This window comes from Anas acuta, chromosome 2 (genome assembly GCF_963932015.1).
Source record: "Anas acuta chromosome 2, bAnaAcu1.1, whole genome shotgun sequence".
Classification (NCBI taxonomy): domain Eukaryota; kingdom Metazoa; phylum Chordata; class Aves; order Anseriformes; family Anatidae; genus Anas; species Anas acuta.
The window spans coordinates 131,329,376-131,343,354 of record NC_088980.1 but is presented as its reverse complement, the minus strand read 5'-3'; the positions used below and the strand labels follow the sequence as shown (position 1 = coordinate 131,343,354).

Genomic DNA, 13,979 nt, shown 5'->3' with positions numbered 1-13,979 from the left:
CAAGCCCACAACTTCTGTTTTATCTATTACATATATGTTATAGAACTATAGAGTGCTGATATAAAGTTCTTATTTAGGATGAAATTAATCAGATCTCTGAATAAATTACTCCACTATTTAATTGCCCTTGGCATTAAAAAATCTGAGATTTGTTTTGTTTCTATGTTTTAGTTTCAACTTTCAGTCTTGAAATGTAGTCTTCTCTAAATGATTTTTTTTTTTTTTTTTAGCAGAGTAAGGAATTATGTTCAATCAGAAAACTCTTCTTCATGCAGGTATTTAACTTATCAGATGACCTGATATTCAGATCAACCCAGTAGTTCAAAATTCTTTAATCATAATATAATGTAATTTCTGGATTACAACTTTTTTTTTTTTTTTTTTTTTTGGCAGGGGGAAATGTAAGGAGAATCCTTTTTAGCTACTGACAACATTTTGAATTTGTTGATTACCAAAATTGAAACAATGGGACTTATCAATGACTACTTCAACTTACTACAACTATAATGTATTTTAGCTATATCTATGACTATTCTTATGTCCATGCATTCAAAGACCACATTAGGCCACTTGCTAATCATGCTGAAAGTAAGTTTATTATCCTTGGTTCTCAAATCCTTTCCACAGTTGTTACTAACAAGAATAGGTTCTTCCATTTCATGTCCACAAAGCTTTACAGTTTTTTTTTTACATGTCCTTTACAGCATACAAATTGCATTCTGCTTGGGAGTTATAAAACTTATCTCACAGTCTAAGCTGGATTGATCACTTCATTGCTTCAATATATGTCGTGCATTGCTTCAATATATGTCGTGTCTTTTTTTATTTTTAATTTTTATTTTTATTTTTTTGATATACAGTAAATACATGGGTAAACTCACCAGGAAAGTTCTAACAAGAAGAGTGAAAAAAAAAACAACAGCAAATAACAAAAACAAAAATAAACAAGAAAATGAAACAAACAAACAAAAGCAAGTAAAACACTGATTCAAAACGTTATCGAACTTATTTTTTTTCCCAGTGGTTGCTCTACAAGTACTTTGACTTCTCTGTAAGTATTACAGAATCAAGAGCTAATAAATCCTATGAATGCACTTATTTCAGCTGGTTTTGCTAGCTATACAACAAGAAAGGCATGTGCAAAAAAAAAAAAAAAAAAAAAAGCACAAAAAAAAAAACACAAAAAAAGACATTGTAAGTTCTCTTGTATCAAAAAGAAGACTTATAATGCATTGTGAAAATATATTTTATATATACACTAAAGCTATATTATTAACTCTCTATTAACCTGCATTCAGTTATACTATCAACTGTTGGCATCTACAGGACATCTGTGGGGAGCCATTAAGATGTCATTAATTTAAGGTCAGTATCTTAACTTTACCAATAATTACGGTATAGACTTGCTACTGCAATAAAGCTGTAATAATAATACACATAAATAATAATTGACATGTTAAATTACAATGTATTTAGGTATATGCCATTTCTTAACAAAGCAAACTGATACTCCTAAAGAAACAGTAACACTTTCCATTTTTGACTATTTTTCTCTTGAAGGTTAAGACCATTTTATTAACATAAAACACTTGAATTCCAAGGTATTCTAACTTCTTTCTTTGCATCATACCACAACTACTAACATCCACAATGACAAAATAAAAGTGCTAACGCTGTTCTAATCTCACAGACAACTTATTTTCTTAAAGTGGCATTGTGGTAGTTTTACCTGGGGCAGCTAAACTCCACTACGAACATTCTCTCACTCCCTCTCCTCAGAAGAAGAGGGGAAGAAGAAAGTATGATGATAAGGATTGAGATAAGGATAATTTAATTAAAGGGAAAAGGAAGAGGGGAAAAAAATAGCAAAGGCTGTGTGGAAGCACAGAGTAAAGAAAATCTCTACTTCTGATCAATAAGTGATGTTCAGCCACATTCCAGGAAGTAGGGCCTCAATATGGGTAACGTTTGTTTGGAAGGACAGATGTCTTCATAACGAGAGCCCTGCCCCCTCTCTCCCCCTTTCCCACCTTTTATTGCTCTGTGTGACATCATATATATGTAGTATGGAATACCCCTTTGGTTTGTTTAGGTCAACTGCCCTGCTGATGTCCTCTCTCCACCTCTTGCCCACTCCCAGCCTGCTGGCTCTGGAGGGGGTTGGAGGGTGTCTTGATGCAGTGCCAGTATTGTGCAGCAATAGACACAACACTGGTGTGATACCAGCACATTGTAGCTGCAAGTGCAGAGCACAGCACTGTACGAACTATTGCAGGGAAAGTTAACTCCATTCCAGACAGACCCAGTAAAAGTTAATTGAAGTTAATTTAAAACCTGCAACAGAAAAAGGCTTCCTAGCATTTTTTTTCCAATCAACTTCTTTTTTGTAAATATTGCTTATAAATATTTGCTTTTTGCTTATCTGGCTTTGTCCATCCCACTTCTATGCCATTGGAAAAATAATTACTTCATAATTCTGCTGGACAGACATCCTTGCAACTCTATTTGTTTACTTAGTTATTTTACTATTCAAACTACATTACCACTACTACATTGGCTATTAGGCCAGTGCTAATGAAACAGGTTGAAGAGACATACAATTAATAGAAACACATTATGTTATTCCAGTCTCTTTAAATCAAAACCAGAAGTCATGATACTGGGCAATGCTCCAGTTAAGTTATACCACCCTACACCAGCTGTATCCTAAATTTCATGAAATAAGTGTATTTCCCCATAGCTGAAAAAAGAAAACTAATAAAATTAGGCATAGGAGAGCAAAATGAATAGCTAGTATAGTTTTCCTATTCGGTGAGTTAAGCCGTTCTTAAGCAAGTTTAAATAGCCAGATGACCCAGGGCTAGCATGCTTTCTTGAGAACCAAAATGGCTTCCTTTTTTTGTCTCTCTCAAAATAAAGAAATAAGAATAAAGAAGAAACTGTGGTCTAAATCCACAAGTTTCAGAGACTGGAGATTTTTTGGATGACCTCCGGAGTCAATGGGAGAAAAGATGAGACTTAACAAGACTTAACAAGACTTAAAAAGACTTAACAAGTCTGAAAGACTCACCTGTAGTCTCCTTTAAGAATCTGAAAGGCATCCTTGCAACTGATACTGAGAGAAACAACTGATGCTCAACTAAAAGTATTGATACCAATAAAAAGGAATCATTTTGAGAATCATATAATCAGTAGAGAAATACTTCCTAAGCATCAGGGATTCATCAAGAGACTACATGAAGCTGGCAAAGATATAAAACTTATGAAGAGACAGAAAAAGAAATATAAACTGTAAGGGGAAAAAAAATGGAAAATAATGAAGCATGTGATGCATTTGTGAAATGACGCAATGCATAAATTAAAGCAAAAGTTTGAAATGATGAACACCTAAAGAAAATACATTAAACTCACATTTCATAAGCCATGAATGAAAAAGCTAACAAACTCACTGAAATGAGGTAGAAAACAACATTTGATAGATCAATTATAGAATTCATTAGTTTAGAGGAAGACAATGATTATGTTTTGAGCTCTTGCTGAGGAGATGTCTAACCAAATAAAAAAGCTGGAATTTCTAAACAAGGGAAATAAGATTCATCTCAAATACTGTAAGATTGTGACAGGGCAGTTAGTTTACATTTACTGTTAAAGCTCCACCTCTAGTCCATGTCTACAGGTGAGCACTGCAATGAGGTGATTCATTCGCACCATCCATAACTAGGTAAATAAGATCAATGTCATTGTTTGTTCTTGGAGGAAGTCCTTCACTCTGTTCCCTTGTGACTATAAAGATGGTCTAGACAACTATGTCAGTATCAAAAATGAACTTTTACTTGGCTAAAGTTAGGTGAGATATGTCTGATACTGTTCTAAATTTCAAGAAATTCAGATCAGCTTTCCCAGGTTTTTCCCATTTGAGAAATCAGACAATTAGCCAACTGGAAATAGAGAATGGAACTTCATGGCCATAGTTACAACTCCAAAAAAAATATATATATATGTTTATATATATTTCATATATATATATATATTTTTTTTTAGATTAATTTAGGTGTTAAGTAGATACTGCTGTTGGTAAATCATCATGATCCTAGCTCACTGTTTTATTTATAAAGATACTTTAAAGAAGAATTCCAGATTAGATTATCTTTGATTTTGTCAAATTTAGAATGGGAAAGAGTTGAATATCAGTAAAGATTTCTAAAACAAAAACGTAAGTACCTAATTATCCTAAGTTATCCTACCTTTTTATTGCATTTGCATATGCCTTTTATTTTATAGGTGACTAAAAATGCAAATATTATCATTTGTAGCCTTTCGTGGTAAATACAAATGTCACCATTTGCCAGGTTATTAATTCATATTATAATTATGTGAATTATTATATTAATTAATTATATTATAATCAAGGAACTTTCATTGACTTTTGAAGTATTTTGTTTTAATCACAGACTACACATATTTAGCATTAAAGTTAACATTAAATCTGTAGTCTATAGCTATCTTTACTTCATCTATTGCAATGCTAGCCTCAGCTCATAAAGAAAGGACTTTGCTTATGTAATATGAAAATGGTGCAAAGGGTCTTCTGCCTTCCTGTATCACACTTTTTCCCATGGTGCTGATTTTCATTCAACCTAGCATGTAGCTCTAGAGCTTTGAAAAGAATGAACAGCTGGAAGAAATGTGACCAAGAGGTTCACTATTCTTAAATGCACTAAATAAATACAACAAACAAGAGAATATGGGAACAGCAGTACTACTGTGTATTTCTGATATACCCTATATATTTTAACAGAACCCCAGCACACCTTTGAAAAGATCTCACTTCTAAATGTATAGCATGTACAGAATGTACAACGGGGTCATACAACAAATTGTTTTATTGGAGTCTCTCTTAGGACACATTATGCAACGTCCTTTCAAATTTATGCAGATCAAAATCTTGATATTACAGCTTCATGAGTTGTGTGTATGTATCTGTGCACATACATACATATGCACAGCCACAAACATCATAAAAATCTTTATTATCTCCAAAACCTTTACATAAATTTTCAACTACTATATAAGCCAGTTTTATTTTGCCCATGTGGCTATGACTAAGCTTGACTCATGCCAATGGCAAATGTTTCCATAACAAAAACCATACTATGAAATGTGGAAATGATAAACTATTAAAAAAAAAAAAAAAAAAAAAAAAAAAAAAAAACAGTAAAGTAACTTGAAAAATAAGCAACAACCTGAAATAGGTTATGGTTATTATAGGTTATTAGAATAGAATACGAAATGCTCATTTCCTTTATATAATTTAAGGTACAATAGTTGCCTGACTTGACAACTATTGTCCACCTAGCAGAGACAAAGGTGTTCAGAGAGCTGGAGCACCTCTCCATTGAAAACAGGCTGAGAGTTGGGGTTGTTCAGCCTGGCAAGGAGTAGACTCCAGAGAGACCTTATAGCAGCCTTTCAGTACCTAAAGGGGGCCTAAAGGAAAGCTGGGGAGGGACTTTTTGTCAGGAAGTATAGTAACAAGGAGTAACAGCTTCAAAATAAAAGAGGGTAGATTTAGATTAGATATAAGAAGGAAATTCTTAACTGTGAGCATGGTAGGCACTGGCACAAGCTTCCCACAGAATCTGTGGATGTGTCCCTGGAGGTGTTCAAGGCCAGGTTGGATGGGGCTTTGAGCAACATAGTCAAGTAGAGGTATCTCTGCCAAAGACAGTTGGTTTGGAACTAGATGATCTTTAAGGTCGCTTCCAACCCAAACCACTCCATGATTCTATGATTCTGAGGAGACTTTGTTGTCTATCTATCTGAAGGAGAAGAAAAGTTAGTTATGGAACAATGTCTTCATTTCAAAAAAGGAGGCATCATGGACATTGCATATTTCTCGTTCTCGGATATTTAAGTGAAAATACTTCTGGAAAAGTAAAGGCTGCCTAACATTTCTTTCACTAATCCTTTCTTTTTCTCCATCTCTTGTCCAAATATCAAGAGCTGATACCTGTTCAAGGTTTTGTTTTTTGTTTTTTTTTTGTGGAAATGAGAAGAGTGAGTCAAAACAATTCAGAATGAATTAAAGTTATTGAACAAAACACTTTATTCATTATACATATTACTGTCACTTTTTGCATACAGACTTAGCACAGAAGTAGTTGGTGCAAGCTGAAATCTGGTAGAGACATGCTGATTTGCCTTTCAGCATGCCAGTGAAGAAGCTTTGATTTAGCCAAAAAGAACATTTTAGTAGCAAGAGTCATATGCAAAATAGATTTTAAAACAGAATTCTTTATAGTAACTATTTCTCCTGGATATCAAAGTGAAGAATTGGCCAAATAAATGTCAGATGTCAGGAGCTAACATGTTTGAAGTGTCGAACTGATTGTTGTACAACACCACACACAGAAAGGAACTTTCTTAAATCTCCTACACTCTATTTCAAAATTTTTCCTGTCTCCTGATGTGTAAATTACAGAAAATGACATTGGTTAATATATTAAAATCTATATATAGTAGAATAATAAGCTATGGTAAAAATGAACTTTTCTCATGCTAAGGATGTTTACATGTAGGAAACTGCAGTAGAACATCCTCTCATGTGAAGATATTAACAGCTTTATAAAATACTTACAGCAGAGTCTTCTTATAGATAAAATAGTAATTCCCCCAGGTTTCAATTAGCAGAAATAATTTTCAGAACCGTTCTGTATTACACAAAACAAGTATGTCCCCAAATATTTAATCTCATGATCTACAGTATGAATTCCTTCAGTTTGTACAGTAAGGAATACATATATTTACCTGAGAAATTTTAGAGGGAATGGGAAGGTGATTGCAATAACAAAATGTAATTTTTATTTTAATGACAGAATGGTTGAGTTTGAAAGGGATCTCTGGAGGTCATCTTGTCCAAAACACCTGCCAAAGTATGGTCACTTAGAGCAAGGTACCCAGGACCATGTTCAGAAAGCTCCTGAATATCTCAAAGGATGGAGACTACACAATCCCTCCAGAAAACCTGTGTCAGTGCTTGGTGACCCTCACAGAAAAAAAAAAAAAAAATAATATATATATATATATATATATATATGTATATATAAATGTATATATATATATATATATATATATGTGTATATATATATATATAACCTTGCTTCTATTTTGAAAGGTGAGAAAGTTCACTTTATTTCTAAGTGTTTGCTTTGGAAAGGGTAAAGGATTGGTTGCCTTTGAAAAGAAAACAACAGCGATCTCTAGTTACAGAGAATGACTCAACTGATAACACTTTAAAATAGCATTTTAACAATAATTTTCTGCATTTCTTTGGGATTTATTTTGGTGGTATAATGGACTTGATTATTTTTAATACATACATAATGAATACAGGATTTCCATTATAGCTCAGCTTGAATTTAATGCATCCTTATTTTACCTCCACCAATAATGATATACTAAATCGAATTAAAATACTCAGCATATCATTGATATTAGAACACAGGGGAAGTACCTGCAAAGAACCTAGAAAGAAAACAAAATTTCCTGTTTTGTTCTGTCTGTATTCCACCCTTCTTACAGGCATTCCCAGACAGTGGCTCACATTTGCTTAAAAATCACTTCTTCTTATCCTGTACAATAATACACTGCCTAGTTGTGCATGAATGCGGTGCTAAGCCATTTCAGGGGTGGTGACCACTAATACTCTTATATTAGATGGAGACCACTGAAACACATCAGATGGAAAGGTCTTTTATCCCCCATGTCTCGTGACAAAAAAATGCAAAGCAGACATACCCTACTGTTGTTCTGTTTGTTTTTAATTACATTGCAAATAATGTGTTTTGTTTTGTTGTTTGTTTGTTTGTTTTTCAGCCTTTATCATTTGTACAATGCAGTCTTCATAAAAGCACAGTTTACTGTCAATTTTCTAATGATACTTGTATAATTTGGAAACATATCACTATTCACTGCATCACATTAAAAGAAAGCCCATGGTGAAATTCCTGTGCATTTCTTAGGAATTTTATCCACATCCTTAATGAATTACTGTATTGTGGATTCTAACAGATTTAGTTTGTATCTAATCTGGTTACATGCCCAAATTCTGTAACACAAAATACATGTTTAGAATAACACCCGACAGATATTATATCAACTCTTATTATCGAAAGGTCTTGATAATGTAATTTTTTATCTAGTCCACACTGAAATTATACTTTCAAATGTGGTTTCATTTATGTATGCAAATATGAGAAAGCAGCTCTTAGTTAAAATAGAAAAAAAAATTAGTCATGCTTTGTGTTATATGTATGGAACCATAAATGTTAGTTTTGAAACAAGTTGTTTTCAATTACTAACACATTCATCTTTCTAGTACCTATGTGATAGGGCAGTTTTGTCCCTGCACACATATAAAATGAGTCTCCATGGACTCATTTATAACATGGACTGCATTGTATTTAATTCAAGCTGACACCAAGTATTATCATGGATACTAATCATGCATCTTAGAATTGTAACATAACATGGAGCCCCAATGTGCTAGGTTCTTTGCTTAGAGAAATATATGGGCTTCTGTCTGAAAAGGCTGTGAGCTAAAACAATTCAAACAAGAAAGGTAGAATGGGAAAAAAAAAAAAAAAAAAAAAAAAAGAATAAATTATCTGATAGCTGGCTACAGTGTTTTAATTCACTTTTTAATAGGGGTGAAGTATATGTAGAGTTAGTTGAAGCTGGAATGAAAGGGAAGGAAAAGGTAATGAGAGAAAGTTACAGCAATAAAAAGGATAAAAGGGCAAACATGGAAAAGAAATTCTGAATGACATTGAAGACTGAAGTAAACAGTCAAATCAGAGTAGGTAAGAGTCTAGTCAAAACTATGCAGGGCTTTGAGTGAATGGAAGTCCAAGTTTTGTTTGCTTCTGCAGTTGATATTTATGTTTCTTACTGATCTTCTCAGCTGCCTCTCAAAGACAGTGATAATACACTATTTTGCTATCTTAGGGCCTGGACAATTTTCCAGTTTCATCTTTATTTATCAGTTTTTCTTCAAATAATGATTAGATGTCTGTGTTTTCATTTATTTTAAAGATGCCATGAATTCCAATACTGTAAGGTACAAAAATATTAAAGGAAGATGCCTATGCTACTTTGGACTACATGGTACATTTTCATTAAAAGTAATGGCCTTTCAAAGATGAATAAATTGGAATTTACCTGGTAAGCATTACATGAGATGTTGTCTTAATTACACATAACTTCTGAGAACAGTTACTGGCTGTTTTCCCCAGGTAGTACACTTAGGACCTGATTCAGCTCATGCATAGCACAAGTAGCTCATGCATGGAGTGTAAAAGGATTCTTTTACACTCTCCAAGGATTCTGGTACTAGTATTTTGGAGGATGACTGCATTCATTGCAGAACAGACTAACTCTTCCTCTAAAATCAACCTCTCAGTTGTGAAAGATTAAAAGCATACTCCCTCTCCCCAAAACAGTGTGTTGTTTTCCTTGGAGATGCTTTAAAAGAGTATTTCCTTTAAATTTCCTAACTGGTAGTTTACTGGTAATATTAAAAGTATAAGCCTTTCTTATCAAAGTACATAACTGTTTCAAGCCTCACCAAACTCCTCCTATTCAATTGTTGGTTTTAAATAGTCTGTTAATATTTTCCAGCTTATTCAGAAAATCATCATATCCTCTATCAGAAATTCTATAAAATAATTACTAAAGAATATATACAGAGGCAACAAAGAGCAGATATTTCCTCAGAATGAAATATGGTTCTGAAAGTTTTCAATTTATGTAAACTGTGTTATGTTGGGATTTTTTTTTTTGAAATTCCTATGAACTGCCATATACCAGTGAGTTTCTAAAATACTGCTTCAACAGCACCCTCAGTGTATCTTCCAGATAAACACTCAAATCTCTTCATCTCTGTATTCCCTAAGGTGCTAATGGAAGGGAACAGCATGAATGGAAGCTTTGCTGCAGGAAGCTGACTGAGTGCCATTGGGGATACAGGAGGAAGCCTGGGAGAGAAAAGCTCTGTCTATTATTTCTTTGTAAAAGCCATTGAAACAAAATGAAACACTAATAAATATGTACAGTGAACAACTACCCAATAGGTAAATATTTTGAAGCTAAATATATGTTGTGTTTTGTTCTTTTGTTTTGTTATTTAATGTGACTTTTCATGTGAATTATGAGGGCACTGCAGCCTTGTGGAATGTATTTTAGTTTGATTCATGAGAAAATGAATCAGGGAATGGGCCTATTTTGTTAAATCAGTCTGTGTTTCTACTGCGTTTTGTGTTTTTATAAACTGAAAAAGATATTATTAAGTTGATTGCAAAGATTGTTTTCCAGACTTATATGTATGATTTTGGAATTAGACCTAGTCAATTTCAGTACAGAATATGTAGAATAAGTTTAGGCTTGCTAGCATTTTTGAGTTCCTTATTTTCATATACTACCCCCAGAAATGTCATCTTTTCCAGTATATTCAACCTCTGTTCTCATTAGTGTTCTCTTTGGTCTTAAATGAGAACTAGATGTTTGAAATGACACAGCAAAAACTTACGAGGAAAAGTAAAACTAATGTTTGAGTTTTGAACATATGGAAATTGAAAAATTTTATTTACAAAATTCCAAGAACACACTTAAAATTAAGTGTCCATATTGGCAAATTTTGAGACTTAAAAAAGGCTATCCTGTTATGGATCAAAATGAAAAAAAAAAAAAAAAAAAAAGGAAAATAACAAAACCAAAACAAAACAGGCAGAATAATTGCAAATGTTTCATTTCCCTAGCTGTGATTGTTACATGAGATTATTTTTAAAATGTATCATAACTAGCTATAACTCAAATGTATCATTTTGACATGAGAATCTTAGGATTTTCATTGAAATTGTCTAAAAAAATGTAACCTAACCAGACCAGTTTGAAAAATCTTCTCTGCTGTTAGTTTGAGATCTTGCTGTGTAGGTCAAGGTCTCCATGAGCTTCTTCTGACTCTCTCCACCCATTTGTGTGACAAACATGAGGAGGGCCTGCACAACACCATGTGCCAGACACCTGTGAAGAGCAGCAGCTGCTAGTGCCTGTCGGAGGGGAGGAAGAGGTGCCTGGTCACATGGATGCTCTTCCTGTGAAGCAGCTTGGGCTGAAATGAGGAAGGGACAATTTATACTGGTACAGAGTGAAGGGAAGATCATCACACACTTAGGAACTGTCTCAATTACCCAGTGCCATTGAGCAGCTGAGAGGCAGCAGGATACCTCTTAGCAGTAAGTGCTCGATTCAAAGCAAAGGCAAGCATGTCGTCTCAAACTAACCTCAGTGATGGTTTGAACTGATATCTAATTTTTCCATGAAATGGACTGTAGGTGCTTACAGAGAGAAGCACTTCAAAAAGCTGTTCAAGGCATTCATCCTCCATGTCTCTCAAAGACAGTTACTGTCTGTTGGTTCAGAGGTTGTGCGCGAGCATCATCCATATAAATGAACTTAATATGGGTAAACATGTCAGATACAGACATATATCTGATATATCAGAAGAAACACTGTGACAAGTTTGGCAATAAGTGAGTTATATAAGCATTCAAGATGAAGCCAAATTTCATTCAACTGTCAACATATTCTGTCTGAAATAATTTACATCCAAGAAACCTTCACAAATATCCAGGTGAATGAGATCTGCTGCAGAGCACTGGGTAGTAAGATCTAGAGACATTCATATTTCAGGGAGGCTTTTAACAACATAGAAAAAAAGTTGGCATATTGAGCTCCCTATTTTATTTTATTTTTTTTTTAATTTTTACAAAACATTTATACCTGTCCTCTTCAGGCCAAAGCAAACTCCAAAAAGAAGTAAAAAAATTCCAAAGAAAAAACAAAATGTATTGCCACCAAGGTTTCTAAGGACCAAACAACTTTGTATACATGCTCTATTAGAGCAGAAAATAAAACCCTTTGATATAATGACATAACCGTCTGTGGTGGGCTGACCTTGGCTGACTGCCAGGTGCTCACCAAGGTGCTCCCTTGCTCCTCCTTTTCAACAGCACACAAAAATAAAATAAAATGGAAACGCTGAAGGATTGAGATAAAGACAGGGAGATCAGTTACAAATTGCCATCATGGGAAAAACAGTCTTGGGAGAAATTAATTTATTACCACTTAAAAATAGACTTGGATGTTGAATAATAAATACAAAATCTAAAACACCATTTCTCTACCATCCCCTTTCTTCCCTGTCTCAATTTCACTTCACTCACTTTCTGCTTCATTCCTGACTCCTCTACCCTGCCTTGGCAGTGGGGTTGGGTAATGGGGGGAGGGATTCTGGTCAGTCCATAATGGTTCTTCTCTGAGGCTGGGACTGCCCCATCTTTGACATGTTGTGCCAATTACTATCATTGTTAAGAACATGCACAGAAGGGCACCTGCTACAGTGATTGTGTATTTATGAAGGCTCTTCTGTATAAATCTGTATAATATAATCTGTATGATTCAGCTGAAAGTTAAGGTGCTGCGACGGTTAAATATTTTCCCTGAAAGTGATAAATCAGAGACCTGTTGCTTAGACGATGACAAAAAAAAAAAAAAAAAAAAAAAAAAAAAAAAAAAAAAGTGATCCAAATAAATGTAAGAGAAGAACAAAGTTTTCAGTCTGCCTTAATTATACATATTTATCATTTAGCATTTGCTGAAGCAAATATATAGGATGTAGGGTTTGGTGAAGGTTAAGTGCACAAACACTTTCAGTGCCCATGGAAGATTATAACCCTAATGGTGGTTCATTTAACCTCTGCTTTTCCATTTTATCACATCAAGAAAAATAGCACCCATCTTCAACAGATTCATCAATAGTATGACTTCTTGTCTCATTCATTATATACATATAATCTTAGGCAGTGAGACTATATGTTTATTGAAGAACTGAAAAGTACTTTTAGTAAATGAGCATGTGTTTGGTCCATGAAATTTTCTATTTTTATAAGTTTGTTGAATTAGGCCCCCAGCATCTTACACAAAACTTGGTCTGTTGGGTGTGTTCTGAGAAAGCCTTTTGGCTGGCATAAATATGAAGATAAAGTCAAACACTGCTAGTAATGAATAAACCTTACATTGACCTCTGTGAAACGCTTTAAGGGTAAGTATCAGAAAGGTATCAAAACTATTTTACCTTGCACAAGACTAAGCAGCATGGCATTTACTACACAATGTAATGGGAAAGTTGCTTCAAAGCAGGAAATGCATGTTAATAAAAATAATAATAAAAAAGAAAGGCTACTTTTAGTTCACCATGAAGAAAAATAGTAAAAGCTTCCTTCTTGTATTTCTGTATGATACATGACAAGGATAGGTAAATTATAAATGGCTGATTATTACATAGTAGTGAAATGCGTATGTATTACAAACTTTCCTCCCTCCTCCTCCCCCCAATATTATGACACTATTACAAGATCAAAACTATAAAATAATCCCCAATGGGAACTGAAGTCTTTACTGAATTAAGCAGACGTATATTTGCCAAGTGTGACACAGCATATTAATCACAGAATTCTCAGTGTTCATTATTGAATTTAGCGTTTCCTTAATCTACCAGCTGAGGTGTTCTTTTATACATATATAGTATATAAACAGCAAGATTTTAGCAATTGAATTGATGTTTAAAAAAATAGAGGCTGGAATATATACATGATTCTATGCTGTTAGAAGGAGGAAGTTTTTACTTATATGTGCCTTTTGTAAACTGCCAACAAATTAACTTGTCTCTAAAGACAGCAGGACAAAAACTGATGTCTCGAGGTCATTTACAGTAATCTAGCAAAAAGAGATAATAATAATAATAAAAAAAAACTAGATATAATAATTTGAACATCATCCTTTTCATATGAAAAAATGAAAGTTTATATATATGGTTTGAAAGATAGCATATCTGTTTTCTTAAACCAAAGAAATACATTTGG

At 33.8% G+C, this 13,979-nt stretch overlaps 1 long non-coding RNA gene across 1 annotated transcript in view; it reads left to right on the top strand.

The window, feature by feature from the left end:
• LOC137851827 (uncharacterized) overlaps positions 1–13,508 on the top strand; it is an 83,255-nt gene extending 69,747 nt beyond the window's left edge. The window contains exon 3 of the long non-coding RNA XR_011093507.1: positions 9,954–13,508. This is a non-coding gene — a long non-coding RNA (uncharacterized lncRNA). The remainder of the gene's footprint in view (positions 1–9,953) is intronic.
• The last annotated feature ends 471 nt before the right edge of the window (positions 13,509–13,979 follow it).